Source organism: Macrotis lagotis, chromosome 1 (genome assembly GCF_037893015.1).
Source record: "Macrotis lagotis isolate mMagLag1 chromosome 1, bilby.v1.9.chrom.fasta, whole genome shotgun sequence".
NCBI classification, from domain to species: Eukaryota; Metazoa; Chordata; class Mammalia; order Peramelemorphia; family Peramelidae; genus Macrotis; species Macrotis lagotis.
In genome coordinates, this window is record NC_133658.1 from 54163289 (window position 1) to 54180849 (window position 17561).

A 17561-nucleotide genomic window follows, 5' to 3' on the forward strand; every position below is an offset into this window, starting at 1 on the left:
AAACCTAAGAACTATAGAAAAAAGAAATGTAACTACTTGTGAAAATGAAGGTGTCTTTTTTCTCTAAGTACTTCCTCTTTTATAAACCTCTGATGCTCCAATGATAGGATATGATTATATAAATACCCTATAGAAATTTGACATAATTTTCATAATATACACTTTCAGAACACTTTCACAATTTTCAAAACCCCTCCAGCTCCCAACCATCTCATAAGGTAAGAAATAAAAATATTCAGCCTCCCCATTTTCAAGATCAGGAAACTAAAGTCACCTCACTGGGAGATATAAAACCAAGAGTTGAACCAATGCTTCCACATCTGATGTTTCCTTCACTCTGTTCTGCAGCTTCTCCTTTAGCACAAATATAGCTCAAGAACACAAGGCATTTTGTAAAAAAGTAAATATTTTTTAAAACGTTAAAATGCTTTAAAACAAGAAAAAAAATTTTTGAAGACTAAACAGGCCTATATCTGGAACATCTTCCAGAAGCAGAGGAGGAAGGAGGGAAGAGCTACTGTACCAATAACATGAGCTTCTTTCACTTAGGTTATTTGTGATTTATCATTTTCACTTTCTGGGATCAGGTAAAATTCTCAGATTTCTCTTTCTCTCAGAGGGAAAGTTCTCAGGAAACAAGTTGAAACCTATACTAAGGCAAGTGTTTAACAGACTTATAAAAATGATTATGCTTTTAAAACTATGCTAAAGGTATATTTATACAAATAAACCTATCTATATATAAAAATATATGCACATGTGTGTATGTTTTTGTTCAAATCCCAGAGGTTCATGCATGCTATGCTGTTCTTGAAACACCCTAAGCACAGCAGAGTAGAGATCCAATGAAATCTTTGCATTTTGATGTTAAACCCAGGATATTACTGATAAGAGAAATCCATTTGTTTGAAGTCATAAGCTAAGAGCAGCAAAAGTGAGCTGAAACATGAACCTTTTGGACAGCCCTACTGCAATTCCAGAAGAAAAGCAATCAAAAAGAAACCTCAGGCTGCTTTTCCTGCAGATGGAAAAATGAACATCACTCAGTCCAAGACCCTTAGAGTGCATTCTTTGTTATAGAAAGAATGGGCCAGTTCTCCCCAATGTTTTGGTGTGGGTTATCAAAAGGTATGGGGATGTTCTGAATAATCATTTCCTCATTTCCTGCTTTGTTATAATAGCAACAGAAGCCAAATCTCTAGATATTCTCTAAAATGCCTTTTAATTTCTGAAATCTGTCACACCAGCCCAGTCAGCCTCTTGCTCCCTTCCTGGTGGCCAAGAGCATCCCTCTGGGCTTTCAGTTACAATCAGCCTGAGATTAAACTTGAACAAGGATTTCCCAAGTGGCCCCATATGGAGCTACTAGGCTGAAGGAATGCACCATTCAAAGTTCTCTTCCTTCTAAAGTGATATCCAGAAAATTTTTCTAGGTCTCTTAAAATTTTCCAACCATCATTTGGTCTTTTTAAAAAATGCACTTCTGAACAAGATTCAGTTTCTTTCAGGGGAAGGACGAATGACATAGGGTATGATTTGCAGCAGCCTTCCATGAGAATCCTGGACCTGCAAGCACGATATTTCAACTGTACACATCTGGTTTTCCCCAATATACTGCCAATTCTGAATTTCAGTTTAAAATTCAGCTTGGGTAATGTAAAACTTGTGAAGAACCTAAAATAAATGTATGAAGTATATAAGCTCAGTAGAGTGGAGAAAGCACCAGAACAAGGGTCAGGAAACCTAGTCTAATACTGCCTCAGCATTTATAAGTGGCATGATCATGGGGCAAGCATCTTGATGTAAATGAAGGACGTGGACCCCTAACCTTGTTTTCTCCTCCAATAGCTCCTAATATATAGAAGCTAATAGCGATTAAAAAGCACTTTCACCATTGAAAAGAGTTACTCATGTTATCTCATTTGATTCATACAACAACCTGGTGAAATAGATGTTATTAGTATTCTCATTTTACAAATGAAAAAAATTGAAACTGCAGAAAATCGAATGACTTGGCTAGGGTCATAAACAAGTTACTTGTGTGAAGTAGGATCTGGATTCAGATCAATCTGATTCCCAGTCAAGCACTTTATCATTGCTTCTCCTTAGCAAATGGGGTAGCTCAGTGGTGCAGTGGATAGAGCACCAACCTTGGAGTCAGAAGTACCTGAGTTCAAATCTGGCCTCTGATAAAATGTTACTTACCTAGCTGTGTGACCTTGAGCAAGTCACTTAACACCACTGGCTTAAATTAAAAATAAATAAAATAATAAAAGAAAGATGTACAAGTACTTAAAGGAATACAAGCAAGGGGGCAGCTAGGTGGCACAGTGGATAGAGCACCAGCCCGGGAGTCAGGAGTACCTGAGTTCAAATCCAGTCTCAGACACTTAATAATTACCTAGCTGTGTGGCCTTGGGCAAGCCACTTAACCCCATTGCCTTGCAAAAAAACTAAAACAACAACAACAACAACAACAACAACAACAACAACAACAAACATTGCATCATCCATGAAGAAGAAGAGACTTGAGTTGTCTTCTCATATATTTAGGGTCTCTTCTCAAGCTTGGACACACAAGGCAGACACAGAAGTTAGGCACGGAACCTGGGAAGGCAAATTTAGATTCACTGTAAGAAACACTATTTTGGGTGGTAGTGAGTTCCCTTTCCTGGAAGGTCTCAGGCAGAAACCATCTGACTCTTTATCAGGGACTGAAGAAGACATCTCTTCAGACATGGTTGGACTTCATGGTATCCCTTCTGGAGCTGAGATTCTGTGTTCACAAATTCAGAAAACATTCATGAAACTAACTCAAAACAAAAAATATGGATACAGAGGAATGATCTAAGAGAAGCCACTAAGAACAACCTTGAACCAATCTCAACTTGAAAAGCTAAACTGATTATATCATCAAATCATGAGATTTTTAAATCAGGGACAAAACTTAAAAAAATTTTTTTAATAAAAAGTTTATCAAAGATTATAAGCCTTGCCTATTTTAGTTTTATTCAGCAAGATAGAAGGAAACCTCCAATGTGCTAACTTAAAACCATTTTTACAAAACAGTTTTTGAAGGTCAAGAAACAAATTTTAATTCTTAGGCATTCAAGGAGATGAAGTTTATGAAAAATAAAGCAAGGGACTCTCCCTGAATTCCCAAAAAACGGTAGCTGTTAGATCCCTTTTAAAAACAAAGGGACTAGGGGTACCTAGGTGGCACAGTGGATAGAGTACCGGCCCTGGAGTCAGGAGTATCTGAGTTCAAGTCCGACCTCAGACACTTAATAATTACCTAGCTGTGTGACCTTGGGCACTTAACCCCATAGCCTTGCAAATAAAGGGAAAAAAAAACTATAAAATAAGAAGGGATTCCTCCTGTTGTAAATAAGTCCAACATTTACCAAAAAAAACTGCAAAAATCCTAGATCAGCCTCTTGTGAACAAATATTTTCCTAGAAGAATGCAAACTCTTTCAGGGTCTGTTTCAGTCTGTTTTTGTGTCTCCACTGCCTGCTGCAATGCCTGAGGCCTATTAGATGATTAAGAAATGTGGGTTGACTGGTTGACATTTTTACACAGTTAGAGACCATTCACAGTAACTAAGACTCCCAGGAATACAAAGTCAAGAGAGGAACTTATTCCTTGTTTATAAAATAAGTATAGCCTGTTGCAAGCTTTTAGAATTGGAAACTTGACAGTTTTTAAAGTTGAGGCAAGCATCCCTGGAGCCAGCAAAGACCTGAGCTTCTCTCCAACTACAGTATTAATGAACCAGATTCACTGCTCAAAGATGATGGCTAGGATGGTCCCAAGGAAAACAAAGTGTCAATGTGCTATTAATATAAGAATTTCATATAGCAAGCAGGAATAAAAAATTCATTTGCATGTACTGTGGCTGATTCTAGCCTCTGGGTTTTGGAGTTCAAAGGTGATCTTTGGAAAAAAAATTAGAACGAAAAAAATTTTTGGTCAAATGTGCATAGCACAAATCTGGAGATACTTGGGACTCTTCTCATTCCAAACAGGATAGCATTCCAAGCAACAAATCTTCTCCATGTGTCCTAAAGCCTTCCCAATGAAAATTCTTTGTTTATGTCTTGCTGTAAATCATGGTCAGAATCAAATATAAGGTCTCTGCAATCTGTGCTATATATTTTATGATAACCTTGGCTTCTTCCTTTTACTATGGGGCAGGGAAGAAAAAAGGTGTGAGATAATATGAAAAATATTTTTGTTCTTCACTTAAATAAAACAAATGCTCATTAGATTTATAGAAATTGCTGAAGTATTCAAGATTTCTCTAAAACTTCAAAGATCCACAATTTTGTAGATAACGTCTTCCACACAAACCCCTCATTCAACAAGCATATGTTAAATATCTACTTTGTACAAGTTCCAATGCTAAGTATTTGTAAAACAGATAAAAATGTAACTATCCCTGTCTCAAGAAAATTACTTTGCATGAACTTGGTAGAAAACCTTCAGGAGCTTTGTAGCCAAAAATATACCATCCTGTGATACATTTGGCCTATTGTTAAATGTCAAATATTATCAGTTCTTGATTGAAAGACAAAGTCCCTCATTAGGTTCAAATACAATATTTTTTTTAAATATGACTTGGAAAATAGGGTCAACACTCTTGGATTTTGGAATTCAGTTATTATATGTCGTTACTAGTAATAATCAGCATTAAACAATGAAACCCATCTCTCTACAACCCTTGTCCCCATGATAAGCATGTAATGAAATTGAGTAAATTATAAGTCAGTTTAGAGAATAAAGAAGTTAACATGGATTCTCCTCAGCTCCATCTGACACTGACAGGGCAAACTGAATGTCCCCAAAGCTTGGATTTTTCAAACTGGGCAATCTCTTTGCAAAAGTTCTTGGTTAAAAGCATTACAGTCTATATAGAATAGAGAAAAAAACTGAAATGATCAAATTCAAGACTAAAAGACTACATAAAAAGCTTTTGTTCAAATAAGAGGCAAGGAATGAAGAGCAAACAATGGGATACAAATTTGTTTTAAGGATAAAACCCATGTCATTCTTTGAAATTTTCTACCAGAGTGGCAGAGTTGAAGGAAACACACAAGAGCTAAATAGTCAATGAAGATAGCACATAGATGACCTCACAACCCAGCTGAAGACCTGCCTTCCACCTTTCCTGAAAGCAAGGAATAGAGGATTTTAAGACAGCAATTTTATTGTTTAGTTCTTTTTCAATTGAGGAGGACCCATTTGGGTTTTCTTGGCAGAGATACAGTAGTTGATCATTTCCTTCTCTAGTTCATTTATGGATGAAGACACCAAGACAAATGGGATGAGTGACTTGCCCAGGGTCATACAACTATAAGGATCTATGACCAATTTGAACTCAGGAAGATGAGTCTTTCTAACTCCAGGAGCAGCACTGTATCCTCAATTACCAAGACAGTAATAACTAATCAAAAAGAATAACAACATTCAGTTGTCAACAATTATTACCTCAGTTTATCCTCATAACTCTGGGAAGTCACTGCCATTATTATTATTATTATTATTATTATTATTATTATTATTATTATTATTATTTTACAGATGAGAAAAACAGGGCAAACAGAGGTTAAGTGACTTGCCCAAGGCCATCCAGTCAGTACATGTCTGTGGTTGGATTTGAACTCAGATCTTCCTGACTACAGATCCAGTGCTCTATCCATTAAGGGTTATACTTAAGAAACAAGGAAACTTAGTAATTAACATAGTTCATGCAAGAAAATGGTAGAAAATGGGCCCTACTTCATTATAGGCTCTGCAAATTTGGTACCTTACAGGATGCCTAGAGAAACCTGACCAGAAGGTTTACACTATACATCAAAAGTTAGTGAGTATCTTCTTTCATGGACTGAGGGTGTGCCATTTCCATACTACAAATATACACTTCAAGATCTCTAGGAGAACTTAACCAATACAGTACAACCACATCATTATCACAGACCAGTGGACTGCCCATAATCATTTGAATGTAACATTGACCCATCAAAAATCACTTAAGAGCAAGGTATGAATAGCTGTTATCATACCACATAGATTGAAAAGCTCTCAAATCAAAGACTTAGCACAGACTGGATATTTTTTCCCTATTTTCTGAATGTTCCTCAAGTTGTACCAAGAATGCTTTGAGAGAGTCTACAGAGATACTAATACTTATAACCAAGAACCTGTAAAACATTAATTTTTTTTTTTGTTTTAGCAGGGCAATGGGGTTAAGTGACTTGCCCACAGTCACACAGCTAGGTAATTATTAAGTATCTGAGGTTCAATTTGAACTCGGGTCCTCCTGACTCCAGGACAAGTGCTCTATCCACTGTGCAACCTAGCTGCTCAAAAACATTAACTATAAAACTAGGCCAATAATGATCCAAAACCTATTTCTCTCTGAATTCCATTGTAAAAGATGAGAAAAATGAGATGTAATCATTTAAAAACGTTGATATCTCATATGTGCTTCTATGTATATAATTATCTGTAATTTTCATGTCCATGTATACCACTATGTAAAAGAGTAGACCCATACAAAGTATAAAGATAAACAAAAAAATATATGTCACAGATAAATAGTTCCCCCATTAGACTGTAAGCACATTGAGGATGCAGTCCTTTTGTAGTCTCAGCACTTAGCAGAGGACTTTGCATGGAAGAAGTCTTTAACTCATTCCTGTTAAATTTTTATAAAGTTTTCTAAATCAACTACAATAAAGAATGTACAAGTTCCCATGTTTGAAGAGAATGAGGCAAAAGTCACTACAAGTTGCTTCCAAGGTAGATGAAACAATCTCACAAGCAAAGAGTATGATGGAAATAGCTGACTTTTGAGAACTGAGGAAGCAGCAGTATGATCATAGGGTGTGAGTCTGCAAGGTAAATGGAATAATGACTTCATATATGAAAGTATATAGGGCAAATGCACTTTGGAAGGCTCTTCAATGATATCTGCTGTGTTCTCACTGACATTATTTATAATGACAGTTATTTAGGGATAATTTTCTCCCTTCTACTACTAGTACTAGATGCATCTCAGAAGTCTATGCTATGCCACAGTTTCTCCAGTCTGGGCTTCAAGTTACAGTAAATTTCACGCTATAGTGAGGGGCCCTGCTCCTCTTTTTTTTTTAATTTTATGGGCAACCTAAAGTCTTACTAATAAAGTTGGACCCAAACCTTATGACATAATTGGGAGATCACAATGTTAAACGTACATTTCAAAATTGGAAGAAAAAGTAGAAAGACAAAGACATTTTAATCATATTAATGTAGATTTGTATCTTTTTTGCAACTTAGGCCTTTGACAAAATTATCTAGAGGACAATGGAGATTGCTCTAGACCCACTTTCCCTGACTCAAAAAGGTAAAGAATGGAAAGATAAAATTAGGGAAGGGTAGGCACGACAGTCTGGTTTATGAAATAAAAACTGAAAGGTGGGATGGCACTGGACTATGAAAGGTTTTAAATGGCCAGTGGGGTGGGTTATATTTTATCCTGGAGGAAATAAGACAGAATATGTCATAGGAAGGATTTGAATCCAGGAGGCTCTGGTTCCAAGGTCAGCTTTCTGTCTACTATGCTGAAAATTCTCTAATTTTCAAAAACTAAAATTTAAGATTTTTTTAAAAATGTCAACATACCTGTGCAAAAAAAAATTAAAATTGAATATTGACAAGGTCAAAGGGAAATAGATACACTCATATCTTACTGGGGGTAGTGAGGGAGGGAGGAACTGGTACAAACATATGGTTTAGAATAGAGAATTTTATGAAATAAAAATTAGGTGGTATGGAGCTAGACCATGAAGGATTTTAAATGACCAGTGGTGTAGTTTATGCTTTATCCTAGAGGAAATAAAGAGTGGCTGAAGATTCTTGAGGGGAGAAATGATATCATCAGAATTGATATTTTGCTAGCCGTGTGAGTGTGTTTGTGTTTGTGTGTGTGTGTGTGTGTGTGTGTGTGTGTGTGTGTGTGTGTGTGTGTGTGTGTCTGGGTTGGGGGGGGTGAACTGAAGAGAAGGGAAACACTATAAGCTAATACTAAAAACTAGGAGGTGATGACGCTCTGAAGTACATACAGCAGTGGCCACTTGATGCAAGAAAGGAAATGGACTCAAAATATATCAATTATAATATACTGTTATATATTATTTACTGTATTACATAGTATATGTTATTATTCTATATGAAATACATTAGATATTAACTAGTTTTAATTAATGCTAATGAGAAACAGCTTCTAATTTGAACTCTTGGAGAAAGGATATGGAGGAGAAAGACTTTATTTGACCTCTTGATGAATACTTGATATTTCAAACCTGGGTTCAAAGTTAACAGTATTAATTTTCTATGATGTAAAGTTAACTTTCATGTTATTCATATAAACTGGAGTAACTGTCTAATGACATTTACTGGATTATTTTCAATGGCTCTAGAAAACCTAGGACATGCCCATTACAAATTTTTTACAAAGAAATCCTTTGACTGTACCCCAGACTTTGCATTGAGTAAAATGTTTCTCTAAAGCCATTACAAATCTGGGGGAGTTTATTAAGGCACCATGGAGGACAATGCTTGACATGGTTCCTTGACATTAAAAGACTGGGATCGTTAACCTCTTGAGTAAGCGAAAGAGCAAAGGGGGCAGGGAGTGGGGGGGGGGGGGGTTGGGTGCAGGGAGAACATAAAGGATCTGCTCAGTGATGCAACTCCTGAAGGATGCTGATGACTCAAATGAGCGAACAAAAGAAAAAAGAAGTGCTGACTCCTTTTTCACCTTTACTCCACATGCTACATTTTCATGTGTTCTGCCTCCAGATATAAAATGCTGTCCTTGTGTATATTATTAAAACATGAGAGCTATTTTGAAACATTTATAACATTGTCTATTAAATGATCATCGTTTGTCTTCAGTGAGTTGCTTTGTTTTTAATTTATTTAAGGCAAAGAGGTTAAGTGACTTGCCCAAGATCACACAACTAGGCAATTATTAAGTGTCTGAGACCAGATTGAACAAAGGTCCTCCTGACTCAAGGGCATGTGCACTATCCACTGTGCCACTAACTGCACTGTGTTTAACATTTTTAAAAAGGGCCTTTTCTACTCTAGGCAAAGAGTAAGAAAAGTGAGGAAATTTTTTCCTTTTTTTTTACTTACAGAGAAAATGAAGATGATCAAACTTTCTAATAAACCCAAAGTTACTCAAAACAGTTACTTAAGATAAAGATATCTAGCTATTAAAACAACTTTGAAAGTTATAACCTAGCATATCTTGACCAACTTGAATGTTCTGCACAAAACAAGGAATCAAATGCTGCTGCTGATATATTTCAGAATAAAATGTGCTATTCTCTCTATATAAAGACACACCTGTATCACCTTACCAGACAGAGATCACCTATTCTTTTCCACAGGGGCATTCATTAGAATGGTGGAACAATCCTTGGTCAGGAAGTCAGAACATAGAGACTACAGTGAGGTCTGACATTTAATAAATGTGTGACCCTGAACAGTTAACTTAAAATAATCCTTAACTTCCATATTTTCTCTCTTTTTTTTAATTTTTTATTTATTTAAGGCAATAGAGTTAAGTGACTTGCCCGAGGTCACAAAGCTAGACAACTATTAAGTATCTGAGGCCAGAACTGAACTCAAGTCCTCCTGACTCCAGGGCCAGTGCTCTGTCCTCTGCGCCATCTAGCCGCACCCATATTTTCTTTAATGATGATAAAAATAAATAATATTAATAATAATAATGATACATTACCTTTCTCAGCAAATTATTGTAAGAAAAATGCTTATAACAATCAAGTACTATAAAAATGTAACTATGTTTTCTTGAATTTGATTATCCAAAGAAAAGTTAAGTCCAAAATAAATAAACATTTATGTAGCTCCTGCTACTACATTTCAAGTATGGTCCCAGGACTTGGGATACACATACAAAGGATGAAACAATCCTCACTTTTGGGACAAGGTTGAAAATGCAGTCTTTGCTGGTATGCTGAAAGGGGATTTTGAGGATAGGGTGAACCAGAAACTGAGATCTCTTCTCTAAGAGATCCCTTAAGTCAGGGATGGGGAATGTCCTGCCGCCAATTGTATAAGACCCACAGAATCATTTATTCTGGTACTGCCACATCAATCCTAGGCAGGACTTAAAATTCAATAAATCTAGATGAATTAATTAAATGTTTGCTAAAATACAGCAGGCTGCCGGCCAAGATGGCAGAGAGAAGACAGGCACCGTTCTAGAGTCTCCTGATCTCTTCCCCATCTATCACATGAAACAAATCTCTTAGAGGAAGTCGCATTACACTAAGAAGTACAAAAAACCCATGGTAATAGTGGGGAAGAAGGAAGCAGAGGAGAAACACCTGAATCTTCTTCTCATCAGACTTGGCTTAAAGTCAACCTACACATACTCAGTTAACTTATACAACATCTAACCTTTCAAGTATTAAAAGGGGAAAAGGGGAGCGGGGCACGGAGAAAGGGAAGGGGAGTGGGGGAAATAAGGGGAAATAATAATAGGAAAGGAAGGGAAAAGGGAAAAAGGGAAAGGGGAAAGAAAGGGGAGGGTGTGATATAAAAGGGCAAACACACTGAAGGGGTGGTTTTCAGAAACAAAAGACTGGGGAATATGGATAAAAGGGGGGGAAAGGGGGGAAAATACAAACAGAGGGAAGATAGCATGGAGGGCAATAAAGAATTAGTAATCATAACTTTAAATGTGAATGGGATGAACTCTCCCTTAAAACGTAAGCAAAAAGCAGAGTGGATTAAAAATCAGAATCCTACAATAATGCTGCTTACAAGAAACTCATTTGAAACAGAGAGATACATATAGAGTAAAGGTAAAAGGTTGGAGCAAAATATATTTTGCTTCAGCTGAAGTAAAAAAAGCAGGGGTAGCAAGCCTTATCTCAGACAAAGCAGCAGCAAAAATAGATAGCATTAAAAGAGATAAGGAAGGAAACTTTATCCTCCTAAAAGGTACCATAGACAATAAAGTCATTTCAATATTGAATATATATGCACCCAGTGGGACAGCATCCAAATTCTTAGAGGAGAAACTGAAAGAATTACAGGAAGACATAGACAGCAAAACTCTACTAGTGGGAGACCTCAACCTCCCACTCTCAGATCTAGATAAATCAAATCATAAAACAAACAAGAAAGAAATTAGGGAGGAAAATAGATTGTTAGAAAAATTAGATATGGTAGATTTATGGAGGAAACTGAATGGGGATAGAAAGTAATATACCTTTTTCTTTGCAGTACATGGAACTTATACAAAAATTGACCATGTACTAGGACATAAAAACATAATGATCAACTGCAGAAAGGCAGAAATAATGAATACATCTTTCTCAGATCACAATGCAATAAAAGTCATATGCAATACTGGGCCAAGGAGATACAGACCCAGAACAAATTGGAAACTGAATAACCTCATTTTAAAAAATGAGTGGACCAAAAAACAAATTATAGAAAGAATTAACCATTTTATCCTAGATAATGATAATAATGAAACAACATACCAAAACCTATGGGATTCATTCAAAGCAACTCTCAGGGGATATATTATAGCTCTAAATGCTTACATGAATAAATTGGAGAAAAAGGAAATCAATGAACTAAACATGCAACTAAAAAAATTAGAGAAAGAACAAATCAAAAATCCCCAGTTAAGTACCAAATTAGAAATTCTAAAAATTAAAGGACAAATTAATAAAATTGAAAGCAAAAAACTATTGAATTAATAAATAAAACCAAAAGTTGGTATTATGAAAAAACCAATAAAATTGATAAAGCTCTGGTCAATTTGATTTTAAAAAAGAAAGAAGAAAACCAAATAGCTAGTAACATAAATGAAAAAGGTGAACTCACCACCAATGAGGAGGAAATTAAAGTAATAATTTGAAATTATTTTGCCCAACTCTAGGCCAATAAATATGATAATCTAAGTGAAATGGATGAATATTTACAAAAATATAAATTGCCCAGATTAAATGAAGAAGAGATTAAATACCTAAACAACCCTATCTAAGAAAAAGAAATTCAACAAGCCATTACTGAACTCCCTAAAAAAAAATCTCTAGGGCCTGATGGATTCACAAGTGAATTCTACCAAACATTTAAGGAACAACTGGTTCCAATCCTATATAAACTTTTTGGAAAAATAGGGAAAGATGGAACTCTGCCTAACTCTTTCTATGAAACCAATATGGTACTGTTACCTAAACCAGGAAGAGTTAAAACAGAGAGAGAAAATTATAGACCTATGTCCCTGATGAATATAGATGCAAAAATCCTAAATAAAATCTTAGCAAAATGATTACAACAAGTCATCACTAGGATAATACATTATGATCAAGTAGGATTTATTCCAGGAATGCAGGGTTGGTTCAATATTAGGAAAACTGTTAGTATACTCAACTATATCAACAACAAACCTATCAGAAATCATATGATTACATCAATAGATGCTGAAAAAGCTTTTGACAAAATACAGCATCCATTCCTATTAAAAACACTAGAGAGTGTAGGAATAAATCGACTGTTCCTTAAAACAATTAGCAGTATCTATCTGAAACCATCAACAAGCATTATACTCAATGGGGAGAGGCTAGAGGCATTCCCAATAAGATCAGAGGTGAAACAAGGGTGCCCATTATCACCACTACTATTCAATATTGTATTAGAAATGTTAGCATCAGCAATTAGAGAAGAAAAAGAAATTAAAGGAATTATAATTGGGAAGGAAGAGACAAAACTCTCACTCTATGCAGATGACATGATGCTCTACCTAGAAAATCCCAAGAAATCATCTAAAAAACTACTGGAAACAATTAGCAATTTTAGCAGTTGCAGGTTATAAAATAAACCCTCATAAATCCTCAACTTTTCTATATATGTCTAGCAAGAAACAGCCGGAAGAGTTAGAAAGAGAAATCCCATTCAAAGTAACCTCAGACAATATAAAATATTTGGGAGTCTATTTGCCAAGACAGACTCAGAATCTTTTTTGAAAACAATTATAAAACACTTCTCACACAAATTAAATCAGATTTAAATAACTGGGCAAATATCAACTGCTCATGGATAGGTAGAGCTAATATAATAAAAATGACAATTCTACCAAAACTAAACTATCTGTCTAGTGCCCTACCAATCAAAATTCCAAAAAATTACTTTAATGAGTTAGAAAAAATTGTAAGTAAATTCATATGGAGAAATAAAAAGTCAAGAATTACCAGGAGCTTAATGAAAAAAAGTGCAAAAGAAGGTGGCTTAGCCCTACCCAATCTAAAATTATATTATAAAGCATCAGTCATGAAAACTGTTTGGTATTGGCTAAGAAATAGAGTGGTGGACCAGTGGAATAGACTAGGTGCAAAAGCAGGAGATGATTATAGTAATCTGCTGTTTGATAAACCCAAAGAGTCTGGCCATTGGGATAAAAACTCCCTCTTTGATAAAAATTGCTGGGAAAATTGGAAGTTAGTATGGAAGAAACTTAGATTAGACCAACTCCTCACACCCTGTACCAAGATAAGATCCAAATGGTTACAGGACATAGACATAAAAAAAAATACTATAAGCAAATTAGAAGATCAAGGACTAGTCTACCTGTCAGATCTATGGAAAGGGGAACAGTTTATGACGAAGGAAGAGTTGGAGAATATCACCAAAAACCAATTAGATGATTTTGATTACATTAAATTAAAAAGCTTTTGCACAGATAAAACCAATGTAACCAAGATCAAAAGAAATGTAGTAAATTGGGAAACAATCTTTACAACTAATGATTCTGACAAAGGACTCATTTCTAAAATATACAGAGAACTGAGTCATATTTTTAAAACAAAAAGCCATTCCCCAATTGACAAATGGTCAAAGGATATGCAAAGGCAATTTACAGATGAGGAGATCAAAGCAATCCATAGCCATATGAAAAAATGCTCTAAATCATTAATTATTAGAGAAATGCAAATTAAAGCTTCTCTGAGGTACCACCTCACACCTCTCAGAATGGCCAGTATGACCAGGAAGGATAATGATCATTGTTGGAAGGGATGTGGGAAATCTGGGACACTATTACACTGTTGGTGGAGCTGTGAGCTCATCCAACCCTTCTGGAGAGCTATTTGGAACTATGTCCAAAGGTCAACAAAAATGTGCATACCCAGCAATACCACTATTGGGTCTATACCCTGAAGAGATGAGGGAAAAGGGTAAAAACATTACTTGTACAAAAATATTTATAGCAGCCCTGTTTGTGGTGGCAAAGAATTGGAAATCCAATAAATGTCCTTCAATTGGGGAATGGCTTAGCAAACTGTGGTATATGTACGTCATGGAACACTATTGTTCTATTAGAAACCAGGAGGGACGGGATTTCAGGGAAACCTGGAGGGATGTGCATGAACTGATGCTGAGTGAGATGAGCAGAACCAGAAAAACACTGTACACCCTAACAGCAACATGGGAGTGATGTTCAACCTTGAAGGACTTGCTCATTCCATCAGTGCAACAATCGGGAACAATTTCGGGCTGTCTGCAAAGGAGAGTACCATCTGTATCCAGATAAGGAGCTGTGGAGTTTGAACAAAGTGCAAGGACTATTCCCTTTAATTTAGGAAAAAAAAAAACAACAGATAGCTTGTTGTCTGATCTTGTTACCTCTTAGACTTCTCTTCTCTTTAAGGATATAATTTCTCTCTCATCACACCCAATTTGGAACAAGATACAACATGGAAACAAAGTAAAGACTGACTGAGTGCTTTTTTTGGGGGGGGGAAGCAAGATTGGGGGGAAAATGTAAAACTCAAATAATATCTTTAATTAAAAATAAATTAAAAAATAAAAAACTACAAGCTTGCAAAGACATGGAGAAAAAATAGGACAGAGTTATCCTTATCAGGTGAATAAATAAACAATTTTTTGCTTTGGTAATAAGATAAAATAAAATAAAATAAAATAAAATAAAATAAAATAAAATAAAATAAAATAAAATAAAATAAAATAAAATAAAATAAAATAAAATGCTAATTTTTAAGCTGATAAGTTTGTAAGGCCCAAGAATGATGTTATAAATATCAAAATGGCCCTTGACAGAAAACAGGTTCCCCACCCTTGCATTAGATGGTCACTGAGACCCTAACTCTAAACTTCTGTGTGTTATGATTACTATTCCACAAGAAATGATGAATGTGATGATTTCAAAGAAATCTTTTAGTAATACAGAATAAAGAAAGCAGAATCCAAATAATATTTAGCTAAAACTATGAAATTAAAGGTAATAGTAAAAGCAATAACCAGAAATGGTTACAAGAATCAGAACCATGAACTAGATTAAAAGATCCAGTATAGGGAGCTGGGCTGAATAATCAAGCTAAGACCATATTTATAAGTTTATGACCATGTACAGCAATTAATAGTCTTTTTTGGTTTTAAAGTTCTTTCTTTTATTCTTGCTTTTATTGCAATACTTATAGTTAAAAACAATTTAATTTTTTAAATTATTGTTTTAATTTTTTAATTATTAATTTAAAAATAGCAAATTAGCATTCTTCTATAGTATGCCTGTCTTGTTCAAATCCGAAGCAACCCCATGGTCCACTTCACATAACTGTGCAGATCTTCTTACTCTGATTAGTAACAAGGGATTTACCTCTCACCTGAATTTGGATCAGATTAAGAGTTGGAAGAGATGTTGGATATCATTTAAACTAAGACCCTCATTTGACATTTGTAGAAACAAAGAAATCTAGAGAAGTTAGATGTCTCACCAAAGGTGACATATTAAATAGCAGTATCAGAATTCAAACCCAGAACTTCTGAACCTGAATTCAAATTCTGCTTCTTTTCACCACAGTAATGCTGCTAATTATAAACAATAATTCCAACACATAAAGAAACTTTTCCTTCTTACTTCAATTTCACATTCTACCTTGTGTTATTCTAGGTAGATGATTTATCTCTTTCACCTAACACACTAAGTTCCACGAAGATGGCAACTATTTAGTCTCTGATGTAATGGATATGGCTATTGCATAGTGGAAGGTCCAGACTGTGACACATGGGATCTGGATGAGTTAATTCACCTTAGGTTCTTCCTCTATAAAATGGGGACCATAAGACTCACAATCATCTACACAATAGGCTGCAATGTTAAAAGGGCCTACTTAATCTCTGTGCTCTATATTAAAGAATTCTTTTTCCAGTTTCCTTCCAAGCGTTCTAGAGTACTTCATGCATACTAGTCCTTTAAAATATTATATGTGTGTGTGTTGAAAGTTATTTTATCAGTCATAGAGAAAAATTTTATTTCCAACTTTCCTTCCAATACCAGTAAAACTCATTAATTCAAAACTAAATTTCAGCTTCTCATTTAGATGCATCATTTTAATTGTAATTATATCTTAATATCCCTTTGCCCCAGGTCACTGGGCACCATGCTGGTTAGGAATACACAATGACAAAGTTTTGTCTTAAAATCATTTGGGCTGATACTCTTAACTCCCATCTTTTCATGAGGATGTTATAGAACACCAGCTTTTAAAATGTGGTGTGGTGACCTGATGGGGTCAGAACAAATTTCATTACTTGGACATTTTAATTTCTGACATGGCAAATACAGATAGGGAAAAAAAAAACCATCATAAATAAATCCTGGGAAGGGGAGGGGGGGAAGGGAAGGGAGATGTTCTTCAAAATTTCTAAGACTGTAAATTGAACTGTATCCAAAGAAGCCTGAGAGCTGTTATTGTTGAATAACAAGCCAGAGGGGCAACTCTGATTGACCCAAACATAGCAGACAGGGAAGCTGCCACCCAGAAAAGTGATTTCTTATATTTGGCTAGACTCCTTGTCCTCTCTGAAGAAACAATGGAGATGATGAGTACAATTTACAGAGATGAAAACTGGTTTCTCTGAGAAGCAATGCTTTTCAAAAGCACAACACCCACCAGTTTCTTGCACTGGCTAAAATGAAGCAAAATGAAATTTACTCCTCCTACACATGATGAAATTTACTGGAAAAGAAATGGGACCACTCTGGCTTCCAATTCCTCTGATTAAAACCCTTGCCCAGACCACCAAAGTGCTGAGAGCAAGATCGAAAGTGGACCCCCCCCCCACTTTCTGAGATTCATGTGAACTGAGATGATTATTTCCTAGTTAAATTTTAATAAACAGTAATTGAAACATTTTAATAAAAATTTTTAAACATTTAAACTTACTAAAAGGCTACTGTACTTAAGGCAACAAAAGACATATCTTGCCTTACATGTACTTCAAGTCTCTGTGCATAGCAGCAACCCACCCCTCTCACTTGTTCTGGGTGAAGTGGGAGAAGAGACTACAATAAGGGGAGAATTGCTTTGACCTCTACTTAAGGACAGCATATGACAACCCAAAATCTCCCACAAAAGGATGGAAGGGAAGACAAGTGAGAGGGGAGGGAGAAACCAGGGTTGTGAGTATTACAGGAGAGGTCTAGCAATCCCTAAGTATCCCAAAAC

The 17561-nt window shown here is 35.5% G+C and overlaps 1 protein-coding gene across 13 annotated transcripts in view; it reads right to left on the bottom strand.

Annotated features, from left to right (window-relative positions):
• Window positions 1-17561, bottom strand: part of BANP (BTG3 associated nuclear protein) — a 273136-nt gene that overhangs the window by 52886 nt on the left and 202689 nt on the right. The gene's annotated exons all lie outside the window — the stretch shown is intronic.